This window comes from Chroicocephalus ridibundus, chromosome 1 (genome assembly GCF_963924245.1).
Source record: "Chroicocephalus ridibundus chromosome 1, bChrRid1.1, whole genome shotgun sequence".
In the NCBI taxonomy this organism is placed as follows: domain Eukaryota; kingdom Metazoa; phylum Chordata; class Aves; order Charadriiformes; family Laridae; genus Chroicocephalus; species Chroicocephalus ridibundus.
Genome location: NC_086284.1, coordinates 21,034,753 through 21,052,981, shown reverse-complemented (window position 1 = coordinate 21,052,981; position 18,229 = coordinate 21,034,753).

Genomic DNA, 18,229 nt, shown 5'->3' with positions numbered 1-18,229 from the left:
GGAGGAATAAAGGGACATGTGCAAGATCTGAGGCTCAAGACAGTGATTTTCTGCTCATCTCCATGTGTACATTGCCTCTTCAGAGCATTTGTTCTTTCCAAATGATGGCTTCATTTTTGTGCTCAAAGTGCTGCACAACATTATGGCATCATGGAAATAATAATGAATAATGCAATCTCTCATCTTCCCACTGGAATAAAATCATCTTTTGATTTGTGAATAATTTTCTTAAACTCCCACTAAAAGACTTCTGTCAGAGGTGAAACATATTTTAAATTATTAATGGTGCTTCCCATTAAAATAAATAAAACAATAAGTTGAGTTTCTAAATGACCTGGTGATATTCAGAGACAACTGCAGAGCAAATTATTTGATGAGGCTGGCAATCATGAAAAAACTAATCAAATTTTTTTTTTATGAATCATAAACATTTCCTAGGGAACACAACAGAAACATCTTAATTAAGAGCTTTAAGATCACAGTACAGCTGAGATGTCTTCTCTCTCTCTCTCTCTCTCTCTGGTGATTCCTGTAGGGGAAAGGGTTACTTGCCAAAGGATCCCAGTTCAGTCCATGCTAAAGTGAGTGGGAGTTTCCCTTTCACCTCAGCCGGCGTTGAATGAGATGCGGTGTCTTCACACAGACCACAGCTGCTGCAGCTGGACCCCTCTGTGCCATCCCTCTTCTCCCAGGCAAACTGCCAGGACGCTGCTGATGGCATATGCGATTCCTTTTCTCTTCTCTTTTTCTTTTCTTAATAATATAAATTTCCTTTGTAAATCTTTGATGGTAAAATTTTCAGTGCAGTAGGCAAAGGCTGGTTCAGTCCGATGACTTTGAGTTGAGTTTATTAAAGCTGGAAATCACACAGAAGTGGCTGGCGGTAGAAAGCTGGAGTAATCAGACATGTTTAGCAGGATATTGTGAGAGTATGTTATGAATTTGATAAATTGGAGAAACAGCCTGAAATTAATAACAGAAGTTAGATTAGGACAAATATAAACTTACTCATTTCAGAAAACATTCCCTAGATGCAGAAAGACTAATACTATTAAATCGTCAGAAATTTACTGTCAAGTCCTATTCATGGTCTCTCATGAGGATGATGTTGAGATAGCAAGGAACAGCTGCATATTCTGATCAGGTTTTTCATAAATTATCCTTTAAAAAATACCTTAAAGTCTTCCCTGAACAGCAGAGGAAGGGCCATTTGTTTCACTGGTTTTCATTCTCTTTTATCTTGTCCCAGAGTGCTATAAAATCCACTGTAATTATATTTAAGTACCTATAATCAAGAATCTTGAAGGAGGATATACGAGAGACCATAAGCAGCAGTAATTCTGGTGCCATCCCTGTGACAGTCACAGGCAGAGGGGACCCAGGGATGGGGGCACAGAGCCACGGTTTGGAGAAGGAGAAATCCCCATCACTTCTCCTCCTCACCCCTGCAAAGTGACCCCCTCATTGCCATGGCGAGCTCCAGGGAAATGGAGGGCAGCTTGTCAGCATGAAACTTGACTCAGAAAGATGGATTCAGCTGAAAAAGGACAAAACAGAAGTTCACCCAGAGTGTAGTTCTCCAAAAACCTAATACTATCTCCAAATCACTAGGACATCTGCCATACAACAAACACATGCAGTGAAACATGCCTGCTCCGGACCTACGCCTCATCTCCACTCATACAGACTTCATCGCAAATAGAGCAAAGTACATTTTCCTCCCAAATACATGACAGCTTCTATGGCTGCACCATAGCCAAAATAAATCACTTATGGATATGATGTGCAGTGAATACACCAACACCTGGGAAACTGCGTAAGTTCATCTCACAAAGCCCTCGTGGGGAGAGGGTAAAGGTGGGGTATGTGGTCCTTCTGTTCACTGAAGTCTTCTGGTTTGCCCTCCTGTTGAACATTTAGCTTATGCAGTTTTAATGTTCATGTGCTTTCTTTTAATCTTCAGAAACTGATAGTTAACATTTGTATTTGTTTTTTCTGTTTCTAAGAAAAAGGCATTTCATAGTCTCAACACAGCCAAAATACCCTGTTCGTTGAAAGACTCGTCCAGCCAAGAAAGGGCTCCTGAAGGCAGGTTTGTTTTATTCTTCATTGGTCCAGTTCAGTAAGGAAACTTCAACAGACGTGAACCAGGCTGGAGTCAGTGGTCCTGACAGAGGCTGATCTGAGACCACCTATGACAGAGACCTCCTGGTCCCTCTAATCGCCTCCATTAGGCCAGTCCCAGTTCCAGTGTGCTTTGCTTTGGTCCACAAGATCCTTTCCTCACGCACAGCAGCCACATCTCTCCTACACAGAGCCCATATGCCACCCACCACCCCACAGGATGCCCCTGGCCCACACCTCACCTGGGGTGCCCTGACTCAGGACTCCCTCACCTCCACAGAACTCCTCAGAGGCCCATGATCTTCTTCTCCCTCTCCTAAGTTTGTCTCAGAGCAACCAAGAGATTCAAAATTTATCATAGATGTGGGAAGAGGCAAGCAGAGAAGTGGGTAAGATAGATGCAGAAATTTTGTCCCCCTAGGAAATCAGGAAGGCTTGTTTGTGGGGGGTAAGCCTATCCTAAAGTACCCAAGAAACTCAAAATATGACTTTCAAATCTTTATTAATTATATACTTTTCAAAGATTTTCCAAAAGTATGTAAAAATATTTTTTCTCAGTGGTGACACTTTCTCTGCCAAGTCATAATGTCATGAGCCATGCCAGCAGTCTGAAAGATATTTTTTATTAAGTAAAAAGTAAAGTCTTTCTCGTGCTCATCATTACAAAAGCAACAGCATATATACTCACAGAGTCACAGCTTAAACAAACAAAAGAACAGCTAATAATGTGTACTCTGGACCATGTAAAACCAGAGTATAATAGAAATTCAAGTGGCAATCTCACTGCATCAATCAAATTTTAGTACTAGTGACCCTCTTTTCCCCAGAGGGCTTGACACTTCAGATTTGAAAATGTTGCTGAAAAGATCACAGGGATAAATTTGGAAATATATTTAAACTGTGGGAGAATATTAATTTAAATTATGATAATACGACCTATTAAAGAAAGAAATTTAAATCTCCCAATTGATTATGTCAAAAGAAATTCAATTCCAAAAGCGGCTGAAATACCAGTTATGCCTCAGTTTTGAAGAGGCGGAGAGAACATGAACGTTTAATTCTCTGGCTATTTGCAGAAGCGATCTAGTGGCTTTCAACCGTCTCCAATTTCCAGACCCCTAAAAATTTACATCAGAGTATCCCAATGAAGAAAACACAAGCCTACTCACCAGAGGCTTGCTTTACTTGGTTACTTTTACTGATCTGTCAGAAATAACCTGTGGAAATGAAGGGCCTAAAAAGCAGCAGTCAAACCCTGCTGAGGACAGACGCTGCTTCCAGTTAATCGATACGAAGGCAGCCACTTGCTGTCAGCTTTTGGCGTGCCCAAAGTGTCACTTGTATTTGGATTTGCAAGGCACGTGCAGGTGCAGGCCCTGGCGAGCCTGTGGATGGAAAGAAAAGCTCAGCTGTGCTCACCAGCAGGTTTAATTAGCAGAAGGCTTCACCCATATGAATTGCGTTAATGGCAGGATAAGAAGGCATGAGCTGCAAGAAGACTTTTGCTACCTAGGAAAAGGAAAAATGCAGCAAAAGGTAATGGGGAGACCTGACTATGGTACAGCAGGACTGAACTGTAGTCCCATACTGCCAAATTTCCTCTAGACCCTCATCCATTTACATTTGCAATAGCAAGTCCCCATAAATCAATGTTTCTTTGGAGAGGGAAGTTCACATCCCCTGTACTTTTTGCTCTGCTGGTGGCAGCTTGGCCCACCATCGGCACCTCCTCTTTCCCTTCACCCTCTGCCGGTGGATGGGGCAAGGGGCGCAAAGCCAACAGCCCCAGTTTCTTAATCTCACATGAGCAATTAGTTCTACAGTTAAATGTTTCATCCTCTTCCTGGCACAAGGCAGCAGAGGCAAGGGAGGCGGAAGGGCCTGCCACTAGAGAATTTGGGGACTTGACCCTTTCTTTGACTCACCAAGTCCACCCTAGGACAGATGGTCAGTTTGGCCCTTCTCCTCCCAAACTGTTAGCTGTGTCAGATGCTGCCTTTCTCACTTTCTACACAAAATCTAAGTTTTGTTCTTTTGTGAAATTTACACAACTTCCAAAATCTTCATAGTTCTCACAAATCAGAATTTTTACATTCTGACAGCACTCTGACAGACAAGGTCACCCAGATCTTCTGCTGCAGGGACCAGGACGAGCAAGGTGACTTCATTACCACTGTTCTCAGCCCTGTTCCTCGCCTTCCTTTTTTAGGATCACCGTATGCTTTTATAGCAACATAGCATCACTGAGGACAGTGCATGCGGTATTCATCACTGGGACAGAACATCACGCCAATTATTTTTCATCTCTCTTTTACAAAGAACAGGTAGAAAACAGAAAGAGTTACAATTCTCCTGTCTTCACCCTCACAGGTTCCTGAAACTTAATATTCATTGTTGTATTTTTAAATGTTGTATGCTTACCTAACAACTAGAAGGCCAGAACTAGAAGGTTATATAGACATTATACAAATAAAGAATACAATATCAAGTTAATAATTCAGACTAGTGAAAGTTGCCCAAAACTTGACCTTTAACAGAATAAATAACTGTACAAGGCATGGCCCTGCTGTATTGTTGAAAACACTGGTTATTTCAGCAGCATTCATATCAGCTGTGTTCCATGTTCCCCAAAATTAGAGGAACATATCCACAGTCATAAGACTAGAAATTACAAGACTAGGCCAGTGCCGCAGAAAGCAAAAGGGTTACGTAAAGAATTAGATCAGTATGACTCATCCTGAACATTGGGTTTGAAGAATGTTAATAGTACTATTGTGGTATCAAGCTGGCTGCTACAGTTAAGATTGCACTTGGAATTTCCATTATAAATCCTATTTTCAAGGGTTTATAACTTGGCTGTAGTATAAATTCAATCACAGCTGAAACTCAATATACAGTCTTTTCCAAGAAAAATCCTTTTGGTTTTTTGAGGTCGAACGAATGAAAAAAACAGTAGAATCATTATGGGAGCATTGACACTTTTCTGCCCTCCTGTAAATTACAAATGACCTCTGTATTTAAACTCAGGACTTCATAGGTCATTAATCCAGAACGGAGAATGCGATCTCTAGGTGTATGGAAACAAAATTCATTAAAAACACTTAACCTGTTACCATGAAAGAGCTACTAGAAGGCATATTCAGCAACTCCTCCAAAGTTTCAGTATAAGTTTTGATATTCAGAGGAACAGATTGCAGCACTGGCATAAACTGCAGAGCTTCCATCAATTTCTCAGCGACTAATGACACCACGTTTGAGGCATGGAGTTGTCTCCAGGTACGTTCGACAAAGCCATCCTATTAGCACTGGGTGGATCTTGCAGGGGCAGGCAAGCAACCCAGGTTTCCAAAAGTCAGCTCAGGTACGTTCATGTGGTCAAACTCCGGCTGCACCAGAGGCTTCAGGTAATCCCTGTGTAGGTCGACAAGACCTATGCAGGGCGATAAGCGACGATTTAGACATGGTCAGTGCCTCCTAGACGTGAGACAGCAGAATACGTCCCAAAGAGGTATCTTGTTCAATCCACCCCTTACCTGGACTCTTGACCACTCCCCTCCTCCCCCATATTCACACAGCTGGTTAACGTTAAGCATTTAAGCCATCTGTTAATACTGCTCTTTCAGTTCCCTAAGCACACACTGTCTCTACCTTAGTTGAGACATCACTTCCATACACCTTTCGGTTAATCTTTGGGCTGAGGACTTTGTTTCTACATGCTTTATATGCAATGAAAAGTGCAGGAATTCATTAAATAACCAGGATTCTGAGTACTCCAAAAATGCCGTATGCCACATGCTTACCAGCTAGAGGCGCAGCCCAGCAGTGAGGAAAACCTCTGCGCATGGGATTGGTATGGAATCAGAGGTATTTGTATAATAAAATACAAATACTTTTGGTCTTTAACTTTCGTTAAAAGTAGTTTTGTATTTTTTTACTGTTGTATATAAAATACAAGTAGTTCTGTATTTTTAAAAGAGGCATCATAGGAAGTATCTGAGGCTTCAAGTCTTTCTAAAAAGGCGGGAGGCTTGGGAAGGACAGCGCTGGCAGTGTAGCTGTGCCACAGGTCGCAGCACTGTGCAGGGAAGCCCACGCCAGCCCCGACAGGGGCCTCCCACTAGCCGGTGGCTAGCATGGCCCCAAAAAGGCTCATCAGCCCCAGCCCGCAGGTGGGGTTACCCCACGCTGGTCCTGCTAACAGGACAAAACACTGCAATGTGCCACAGTATAAATGATCTACATTAGAAAGAAACGAAAAAAGAAAAGTGTTCACATCAGCATGTGGCAAAAAGATTTGTCTTAGATAAGTGGCTTTCATTTCAGATTAAGCTGTTTACTCATTCCTAGTCAGATCTTTAATGTCAGTAGCAGTGGTTTGGAGGGTTAATGGCACTTTAATGATACAGGTTGCAACCTAATTGGAAGCTTCTAATTGAGGGTTTCTAAATGGAAGGAATTAATTGCATCTATGAAAAATTGATGGGGCTCTTGTCAGGTGTCCATCTAGATTGGAAGTATTTCCCCAAAGCTACTGAGTTAATAAGCTTCTTAATTTCATTGAAGGAGATTTTGTTTCATTAACTTTCCTGACCCGTGTCTGTCTAGACTTGTCAAAAGAATTTCACATGAACATCAGACCACCTCGGTGCCTCTCAAACACATAACTGCTACCAGGACCTGGATCACAAGGCCTTGAGTCAAAATGTACGAAATCCTTAAATAATGGCTTTGATCTTCAAATTCACAGTGTTCTTTCTTCCCTTTTTTTCCCTCTTCACATGAAATACACGTTGGGTAATGAGAAATGCCTGGCGACGTCCACAGGAACCACGAGGCTCAGGTGGTGGGAGCGGCTGCTTGTCCCCTTGCAGGGACATCTCCAGGAGCTGGGATGCTTGGCACCCAGCAGGCTTCATGGCAGCTCTGAATTCGTCTTTCTGCTTGAACTAAAATCAGACCACTCAAAACATTCGGGTTTTTTTGCCTGCATTAAAATAGTGTTAAGGGGTGTTCAGTAGGTTCCACAGCGTATGGTGAGATGGCAGAGCCTCTGCTTCATCTCACCTCCTGTTTGGTAAGCGGTATTTCTTCCCATATGTTATGAAGCAGCGCAATAAAGCAGAAGGGTCACAACCTGCAACAACATAAGAGTCTGAGGGGCACTTAGTGATCCCTTTAAAAAACTGATTAGTACGAAAACATGTGAAGGGTAGTTCATGGGAAAACTGAGGAGCTTACTGCAGAAACTTGTATTGCTGGCAACAGAGTGAAGGACTGCAGTACTCTCTCCTTGCATATGAGATAATGAACACAGACAAGCAGAAAATATTTTTCCCCAGTGTCTGTGCCAGTAAAAGATACCTTTTTAGGCATTTGCTGTAGCCTCAAAACCCAGAAGCTGGGGCCTTTTCAGCTTTTCTAAACTTCAACAGAAGAGCAGTGTGCCAAAGCCAACCTTGCTGTGCAACACCATCAACTTCAGAGCAAGGCAAAGAAGCGAAGGGAAAGCACTGCTGCTGTGGGTAGGCAAGAGCTTAAGAGCAGTGAGGGCCAGGTTTAGTAAATGTCTTAAAGACCCAGCTATGTCAGTTGGACCAAATTTTGGTTTCAACATTCGAGAGACAGCCCTGACAGCCACCTGGGGAGGTAGAAGGGGCTGGGGAGGTGGGAGAGTCTCCAGGATGATAGGAGAACAGGTGAAAAAAACAGTTTTAGCCCAACATTCAAGCATTCCGCAGTGGGAAAAGTGCATATGCAGTCCAGGAGTGAGGAACGCAAACCCTATTTCCCCACTCCCAGCCAAGGACCATCACTAGGAGCACCACTAGTATTGCCGAATGGAAGAAGAAAGCATTTAGTTTGGATCCCCGCTTCTCTAGAAATACCTTCCTACAGCCAAAGGAGCAGAAGAAAGGAGAGAGCAGATGCCTTTTTACTCTGAAAGGGAATAAGGGTAATAGTAGATGGTGAATAACATGTAAAAAGTGAGACTTTGCAAAGTGACAGCAAAGTTAACCACCAGTCATTAGTAAGTAAAGTAGATTCAAGATCAAGTCTACGGGGTGAAATATTTCTGCTTATTTAGGCTCACAGTCCATTATCTCCATAAGGTGGAAATCAAGCCCTGGCAAGTGCCTCATACACAACTGTTTTGGCTCATGTAACAGCCCTCAAATAATAGCCCCAGATGTTATAATCAGAGAAGATAACAATTTGCTGAACAAGCGTGTCCCCATGTCACAGAGTTTCAAGTGGCAGAGAAGAGAAAGCCGTCAAACACAGTCAAATGCACAGAAGTGCGTTTATGGGTGTTTAGGAACAAAAATGCCTCATTTGCTTCAAACTAAAACTGGCATAAGCCTACTGGTGGGAGGGAAGATGCAAGCTTGTCTGGACTTCTTCCATCTTAAAATAGAAGGGGAAATCTCTAGGAAGCAAACCTACTCACTGAGCCATGTGGAGTGCTGAGCCTTGGGAATTTCCTGCGTATTTTCCAGACCAGGAGGGGTGCAGCTTCAGCAAAAGATAAGCTTCAAAATTAGCCCCAGCGCGGCCCAGAGCCAAGAGGTACCACTACCTGCAGGGATGCCCAGTGGATGAAGCTGGGGAGCGGTGGCCACGTGGAGGAGCAATGGTCAGTGCAGGACACTGGTTTGCAACCTGATGAGTCAGGGACATCCACAGAGTTGCTGAACCGGTAGACAGAAAAGAGAGAGGAGGTTTCACTTAGACAGAGGACTACTTCTGTTGTAGCCTTTCAGTACTTAGAGGGCGCTTATAAGATGGGGATGGACTTTTTAGCAGGGCCTGTTGCGATAGGACAAGGGGTAATGGTTTTAAACTAAAAGAGGGAAGATTTAGACTGGATATAATGAAGAAATTTTTGACAATAAGGGTGGTGAGACACTGGAACAAGTTGCCCAGAGAGGTGGTAGATGCCCCAACCCTGGAAACTTTCAAAGTCGGGTTGGACGGGGCTCTGAGCAACCTGATCTAGTTGAAGTTGTCCCTGCTCGTTGCAGGGGGTTTGGACTAGATGACTTTTAAAGGTCCCTTCCAACCCGAACTATTCTATGATTCTACACCAAAACATTAAAAAGGGAGGGCTGGGATATCATCTTCAGAGCATTCGGGTTGGTACCATGCTTGGTCACTTCCTTACTGCTCCTTCTCTAGTTGTGACGCTGCTCGGTGAAGGAGCACATTCCCAATCCTCAGAGGGATGAAAGAATGTCATCTTCTGAACTGAGCCACACACATGATCTTCTTCAAATCGATTTTGGTGGCAGCACATATGGAGTAGAGTACAGTGCTAATCAACATAAATAATGTTGTCAAAATAAAAGCAAGAACGATAGACTGAGTTCTCAACTTATTTTTCAAGAAATAGTGAAATTGTTTCTCTTTAAACTTAAATACTTTAATTATGTTTCATGCATTGTAAGAGTCTTCTTATAAGCAGAAATACTTATTTTTTTAAAAAAAATAACCGGAGAGATTTTTTCAAAGGACCTCAAAGACATTTAGTTATTTTCTCAGGGTAATTAAACAAAAATAAAAATGGTGTAATTGTTATACCCAAAACTAGGCAGAAGGAATTCAGCTATCTATATTGGTGGTGGTGAACCAAAATGAGTCAGAATTGTACCTTCCACTACAGAGAACACAGAAGTGGTTAATCTATCTATATTAGAAATGTCATTAAAAAATGCGTTACACCTGGGGAATAAAACGATAAAAATCCATGCCAGATGCATGTTCAATGGCTGCTATAGCACATACGCCGCTATGTTCCTGTGGTCTGTCCCCTGAGTACTGTCCCTGCTGCCCTGCGCAAATGCATGTGCTTTAATGATACACTAGGTAAGTGCCATAATACAGAAACATGAAACTTTGCCCATAATTTTTAATTGCATAAGCATTTTTAAAATGGAAAACATCATTATCCTTTTTCGATCTGTGAAGATAATCCAAACAAGGGAAAGTAAAATTTAATTAAACCTAATTCAAATCCATTCCCTAGCTATCTCCCAGTGGAAAAGCCTTATCTACAAGGGCCCAGCTGCCAGGCTTACCAGGAGGGTCACATTCAGGGTGGTTTATGTCAAGCAGTCATTGCATTAATGTATAGCCAAGACTGGAACGCAAATCTTCCAAGTGAGAACACAGGTGCCACAGGCATTTGCTTGCATGCTCTCTCATCCCGTGTGTCTTTTCATGCATGCAGAAAAAAAGCCTTATTTGATGATGAAAAGAAGTGGACTGAATTTCTTTGGTCAAGGAGAAGTTTGACCTTGTCTTCTGCATGTCTGAAAGAGCATCTCTCTCATCCTAACTACTGGATTGTAAAATAAAGGCTTGATCCCTGCTCCATTTTTTTTGACAGTACTAACCTTCAGGAAAAGCTTCCAACTGTAAAGCCAGACTGATGAAGGTGCTTCCCTTAGCTCTGAGAAAAGATCTGAGTCCTGTAGAAGGAAATAATTTAAAACACATCTCCATCTGAAATGACCTTTGTTAACTGGCAGAACTACTGCCTGTTCAGCATTCTGCCTTCTGCTGCCGCCCTCCATCCATGCTTAAATCTTTCCCTGTGCCTTGTAGAGAGACAGGCCTCTTACCTGGGGCTCTGGAATCTACTGCCAAGACATAGCAACTAAAACCACAAAACACTCCACATCATGGTGCACAAGTCCTTTTTTGGACAGCCATTCCTGTTTCATAGATCACACGCACCACACGTCAGAGCATCAGTCCCATGAGCCTCATGTAGACCAGTCCAGCACCAAGGACCTCGAACACAGGACATCACTCTGACCAGGCAACGGGCAGGTCTGTGGATGACAGCTCAGCTCCCACACTTTGTAGTTCCTCCCCTTGGGCTTCAGCTTCTACATGCTGTTGCACACCGTGTATGCTGCCCTCCTCTCTCCCCTTCTGCCCAGTTGTCTTAACAATTATTTTTTCCCCATGTGAATTAACATAGCTGCCAATGGCTTCACTAGTCACACAGCCCAAGGCAAGCCAGTAGCTGCCACCACGGTTTTCATCAGCTTCTGTCTCCTATCAAAATGTGGAAAACATGAAATATTACCTTTGTTATCCAGCTTACACCGGATTAACTGGGTCCGTGCTGGCTGGGCAGAGGCGGACAGGTCTCACCTGCCCAGCAGGTGCCCCAAGGCAGGCTGCAACCATGGATGGATTTACTGCATTGATACCTAGAGACTGAAGACCCACCAGACAAACAAGAAATGCACAATATAGGATTTTCTGGCTAACACTGATAATCAGAAGGCTGATTCTTCAGCCAAAGTATCTTCTACAAACAGATCAGCATACCAATCACAATACTGAGAAGTGACAGTGAAAGAATCAAAAATGAGGAAAGTTCTTAATAATCTCAAATCAGTCAGATGCCTTCTCAAAACCCACTGCCTTCTGCATTACCTCAAGAACTTAAGCCTATAAAAATTAATATATGTAACAGAAACACGGAGCCATACCTACTTCTTCTCATTCTAAGACTTGCCTTCATCTTTTTTCCGTGGTGTGTAATATTTTCACCACTCTTCACATGCTTAGATTAGAGTATATATTTTCTAAGACAGGGGATAGGTCAACATCGCTTAGTTTTCTATTTATTTATATATTTATTTGCATTGTGAGGGGACTGGCACATTTTTGTTTCTTTATAAATAAGTAGCAGAGAATGGACTTGGCCTCACATATCCTAACTTTGATAAAATTCCAGATAACTTTACAAAGACACTCTGTGGAATAAGCATTACTGCATCTGAATCAAATTAGGTAGTGAAAATACGGGTTTGACTAACGGTCACACAGTCAGATGGAATTTAAAGCTGAGTTTGTGGACGTATTCATTCAATTTTCTCCATTCAACTTATTTCATGCAATCCAGTAAATATGTGGTGAAAAATCCTTACTTCTTTATTTCTGTAAATTACTTTAGCACCTTCTTCCCTCCTATTTCTGGACACTCTGCAATAATTAAACACTTTGATTAAAAACATGTGAACTGATTATTTCTAAGGCAGTACAAGCAGAATTGCTCTCACTGAAAAGCTAGGGTAGTTGCTACAACGTGTACTGGAACCATGAATGTTTGCACTTACAGAAACAAAGTAGTGATGGATACTCAATACGAAAACTGTGAACACTTTTCTGTACCTCATGGGGATTCCTAAAGATCTGAAGGAAAAACTCCAAACCAGCAGATAACCTCCCCTGGGAGCCTTGCTGTTGAAAGAGAGGACTTCAATGGACACAAAACTCATTAGACAAATTTTAAATTTAGTTCGCATAACATCATTCCAACATTCGAGTGTTTATTTAGGATCTAATGGGGACAAAAAAATACTCTTAGATTGAGTTTCAATCTCCCGACTTCTTCTTGTTTATTTTTCTGCTCACCCATTGAGCTCTTGTCCTCGTGGGGGACTTCAATTTGCCGGACATCTGCTGGGAATACAATACAGCAGGGAGGGAACAGTCTAGAAGGTTCCTGGAATGTGCAGGGGATAACTTCCTGACACAGCTAGTGAGAGAGCCAACTAGGGAAGGTGCCCTGCTGGATCTGTTGTTTGTAAATAGGGAAGGTCTTGTGGGGGATGTGAAGGTTGGAGGCTGTCTTGGGAACAGTGACCATGAAATGATAGAGTTTTCGATTCTGCGAGAAGCAAGGAGAGGGGTCAGCAGAACTGCTACCTTGGACTTCCGGAGGGCGGACTTTGGGCTTTTCAGGAGCCTGGTTGACAAAGTCCCCTGGGAGGCAGTCCTCCAGGGCAAAGGAGCCCAGGAAGCCTGGATGATTTTCAAGAAGGAAGTCTTAAAAGCGCAGGAGCAGGCTGTCCCCATGTGCCAGAAGACAAGCCGTCGGGGAAAAAGGCCGGCCTGGCTAAACAGGGAGCTAGTGTTGCAACTTAGGGAAAAAAAAGAGGATCTATGGCCTCTGGAAGGAAGGGCAGGCCACTCAAGACGACTACAAAGAGGTAGTTAAGCTATGTAGGGAAAAAATCAGGAGGGCCAAAGCCCAGCTAGAGCTAAACCTGGCTTCTGTTGTCAAGGACAACAAAAAAAGCTTCTATAAATATATTAGCAATAGGAAGAGGACTAAGGATTATCTCTGTCCTCTAGTAGATGGGGCCGGCAACATAGTGACCAAGGATGAGGAAAAGGCTGAGGTACTTAATGAAGTCTTTGCCTCAGTCTTCAGCAGTAGGACCAGTTGTTCCCTGAGCACCCAGACCCCTGAACTAGAAGACGGGGATGGGGAGCAGAATGAAGCCCCCGTAATCCAAAGGGAAACGGTGAGGGACCTGCTTCAGCACCTGGAGGTGCACAAATCTATGGGGCCGGATGGGATCCACCCAAGGGTATTGAAAGAGCTGGCGGAGGTGCTCGCCAGGCCACTTGGTATCATTTATGAGCAGTCCTGGACAACTGGGGAGGTCCCAGCTGACTGGAGGTTAGCAAATGTGACACCCATCCACAAGAAGGGCCGGAAGGAGGATCCGGGGAACTACAGGCCAGTCAGTCTGACCTCGGTGCCTGGGAAGGCCATGGAACAGATCCTCCTCAGTGCCATTACACGGAACATGCAGGAGAACAGGGTGATCAGGCCCAGTCAGCATGGGTTTGTGAAGGGCAGGTCATGCCTATCAAACCTAATATCCTTCTATGATAAGGTGACCCACTTAATGGATGAGGGAAAAGCTGTGGATGTTATCTACTTGGATTTTTGCAAAGCTTTTGACACTGTTTCCCACAGCATTCTCCTGGAGAAACTGGCTGCTCATGGCCTGGACAGGTGTACTCTTCGCTGGGTAAAAAACTGGCTGGATGGCCGTGCCCAGAGAGTGGTGGTAAATGGAGTTAAATTCAGTTGGTGTCCAGTCACAAGTGGTGTTCCCCAGGGCTCGGTGCTGGGGCCGGTTCTCTTTAATATCTTTATCAATGATCTGGATGAAGGGATTGAATGCACCCTCAGTAAGTTCACAGATGACACTAAACTGGGCGGGCGTGTTGATCTGCTTGAGGGTAGGTTGGCCCTGCAGAGGGATCTGGACAGGCTGGACCGATGGGCTGAGACCAATGGTATGAGGTTCAACAAGGCCAAGTGCCGGGTCCTGCACTTGGGTCACAACAACCCCATGCAGCGCTACAGGATTGGGGCAGAGTGGCTCGAAAGCAGCCCGACAGAAAAGGACTTGGGAGTGTTGGTTGACAGCTGGCTGAATATGAGCCAGCAGTGTGCCCAGGTGGCCAAGAAAGCCAATGGCATCCTGGCCTGTATCAGGAATAGTGTGGTGAGCCGGACTAGGGAAGTGATCATCCCCCTGTACTCGGCACTGGTGAGGCCCCACCTCGAGTACTGCATTCAGTTTTGGGCCCCTCGCTACAAGAGGGACATTGAGGTGTTGGAGCATGTCCAGAGAAGGGCTACAAAGCTGGTGAGGGGTCTGGAGGACAAACCTTATGAAGAACGACTGAGGGAGCTGGGGTTGTTTAGCCTGGAGAAGAGGAGGCTGAGGGGAGACCTTATCACCCTCTACAACTACCTGAAAGGAGGTTGTAGAGAGATGGGGGCTGACCTCTTCTCCCTGGTGACAAGTGATAGGACGAGGGGAAACGGGTTCAAGTTACGTCAGGGGAGGTTTAGATTAGATATTAGGAAACATTTCTTCACTGAAAGGGTTATTAAACATTGGAATAGGCTGCCCAGGGAGGTGGTGGATTCACCATCCCTGGAGGCATTTAAAAAAAGGGTAGATGGGGCACTTAGGGACATGGTTTAGAAGTGGCTCTTGTCAGGGTAGGCTAAAGGTTGGACTCGATGATCTTAAAGGTCCCTTCCAACCTCAACAATTCTATAATTCTATGATTCTATGACCTCCGTCTCCGAGAGATTTGATACTCTGTTCACTGTCTTCCATTCAGAGGTGATCTCTGCTTTCTCTTCGTCCCGCCTGATCCAGTCTATCCAGTTCAGCTGCAGTCGAGTGTCTACAGCTGAGTCTACTACAAGCCTTGCTCGAGAGCTGCAGATGTTCTCTAGATTTTCTTGTAATGTGTTGTCTGCACTGCCAGAAAATCGAGTAAAGCAGGACTTAAACTGGACAAAAGAACTGACCCTGCCCATGCACACCAGCCTCCGCCAACCCTGCACAAAGCTCTGTAGTGGAACGGCACTGGCACAATAGACTCGCATAATAATATAACCCAGCACAGTAATATATCCCAGCCAAGCACAAACAACATAATGGAGATAGCTGAAAATCTGTTTGGGATTTTATGGCATTTTTTTACCCACTTTATTTGTTCAGCCAGCCAGAAACTATAGGAAGCCTAAAGCAGTTAGAACAAGATGTTCAGGATGCAATCTAAGGCAGGAGAACAAGAGCCATTTATTCCATATCAAAAACAGGACAAATAACTCAGAGTAACATAGAGGAATAGAGAGAGACATTTTTAAGCGAGCTGGGGATCTCCTTTGCAAGGCACTTTCTGCATTTACTTTGTCTGCGACCAGCACATCCTCCTCCCCAAGGGGGCTGCCAGGTTTGTGCTGCCAGCCCAAGTGGCACCAAGTCTGTCCTCAGCACACTCAGCACAGCCGCTGGCAGAGACCTGGGGACCATCTCCCTTTGTATGTGCATTCAACATACCAGGCAGCTTCCCCGCAGTGCTGGAGGCACCGGAGACTTTCGAGCAGAGCGCATGGTCCCTGCAGCCATTGTAGGAATGGAGACCACAGCCTCCAAGGAGGCTGAGGACCGCACGCTCAGATCCCCTCCTGTGTGGGCTAAGAGCTCTGATAAAGGCAATCACAACAGAGCACCTGGTGTCACTACAAGGGTTGAGTAGGAGAAACTGGAGGTGAGTTTATCTTGCACCCCTTACTCTGCACTTCTAGGTAAGACCCTGGGCTGCTCTTCGCTCCTCTGGTTGAGGAGCACTTCTGACTTACTCAAGAGGATTTGCCAGCCCACAGAACACATTGCACCATACAGGAGAAACCCAGTGGGACTCGAAAAGCAGAAAGGTAGGGTATAAAAACCAATTGCTCAGGGGACTCGTCCATCACTACTAATCCCTCAACCATTTTAAAGTCTCGGTGCAACACTGGAAGGCACCCAAGACATCCTCTTTCACAGCATTTCAATTAAATGGAGGTGTATTAAAGTAAAAGGGAGTTTGACACGGTCTTCAAAGGGCCCCTAATCTCACAGGAGTTATTGAAATCGAAAGGATCTTTTGAGTCATCTCTTCTTGTTTAACTGCCTAATCAGACAGTTACTTTTATTGTCTGATTTGTGCCAACATCGAGATTGAACTTAAGATTCACATCTCATAGCTCCTAATTTTATCACATTAGGGCTCAAATGAGATACAGCAGCCCAGGCTCTTTCCAAATGGTAGCCCGCAGGACTCCTTTATGAAGTGGGTTAAAAAAGGCCTTTGGTACTTTCCTAATAGATAGCCTTCATTATTTAGAGATTTTAGAATGACAAAAAAGATTCACTGCAGAGCTAAAGCAAGCTGACAGGCTACATTCCAGTTGCATCTAATACATAAGGAGACATTGCAGTACAATAGACATTAAATATTTCTGCAGCTCTACTTTTCAACCAGTTTCTGATACATGGAGAATTTGCCGCCCTCCTCTGCTGGACTTTTGATCGTAAGGAGGCTATCTTCTGGGACAATTCCTTTCCTGGAGACCATGTGCTCCATTTAGACTATGTGAGATGTGATTTGGGTTAGCATGGAGGTGTTTTAAAATAATTGAGAAGGGGGTGAAAAAAGGCATTTTGTGAGAATTTCTTTTCTCCTGGTAGCTAACAAGGCAAGAACAAAGCAGGCTTTTCAGGACTATTTTCTATTGAAACCTAGACTATGGCTTGTCCACTGACAATCCAGTGCTCTTTTGATACGACGCAATATGCTGTCCAATCGACTAAGTGCAAATACTGGACAAGAGGTTAGAGGACAACTTTTTTCTTACTTTTTCTTTTTTTTCATCAGGAAAAAAATAAGCGAGGAAGCCAGTGACTGATTCTATGATACCAAGGGTTATCAATTTCGCTGGTCATTAGCTAAAATTAACCAAGTAATTATACAGTTTGCTGTTGTATGCTTCCTGGCAGGCTAATGTCATTTTATCCAAAGCAGAGGATGCAATGTGGGGGATTTAATTGCTGGGCCTTTTGTCAAACAACTGTGCACAGTCTTTGGGATATTGTAAATCCAGCTAAATGAACAGGTGACAGGTTTCCTTTCCATGTAAGACAGAAAATAAGCGTAACCACTACCACCTTTTTTGGTTATATAGAAAAATCAGAGTGTGTGTTCGTAACTGAAAGATGAAGAGGGATCCTTACTACTGTAGCACCTGGAAACCTCAGCCAAAGTGCATGTCCCACTGGGTAAGGTCCTCATCAAACAAATAAACAAAACCTAAGCTCAGTCTTTAAGCATTCACAGCTTAGACCCAGCCTGGGCAGGAAACAGAGGGCAAACTGGGACCAGACAGGGAGCAGCATTGCCCAGTGTGATGGTGAGGTAGAAGATGATTCTTTGAACTCTGTATTCAAGTTACGCTTCCTTCCAACGGTCTAATTGGTCCTGTTGTATTGCTTTCTTGTTCATTAAACATGAAGGATAACACTTTCAAACACGTCCCTTTAGCTAACGCTGCTGAGTCCCATTTACAAAAGTGATTTTCGAGACACCAGTGGCACAGTTATTTGCCCAAGACACTGGGACACTTCAGACATTTTTACCCCGATGCTTAATTAAGCCAACAAGAGGCGCAACACCGGCATTGCAGCCTCCCCCCATTTCACCCTAGCACTGGCCCTCGGGGTTTGCTCAGAGAAAACCGCAGGTCAGGCTGCGGAGCCACATGGACGTCCGACAGTCCTCCTATGTGCAGTGCCCAGGGAAGGCTGCCATTGAAACTCATCCAAAGCACTGAGGTAATGGCGAGGGGAGACCACCCAGGCCCCAAGTCTGTGGCATGAGTCCATGATACTTGTGCAGCCTCAGAAACCATCTATTGCATGTGATAGGAAGTACATTC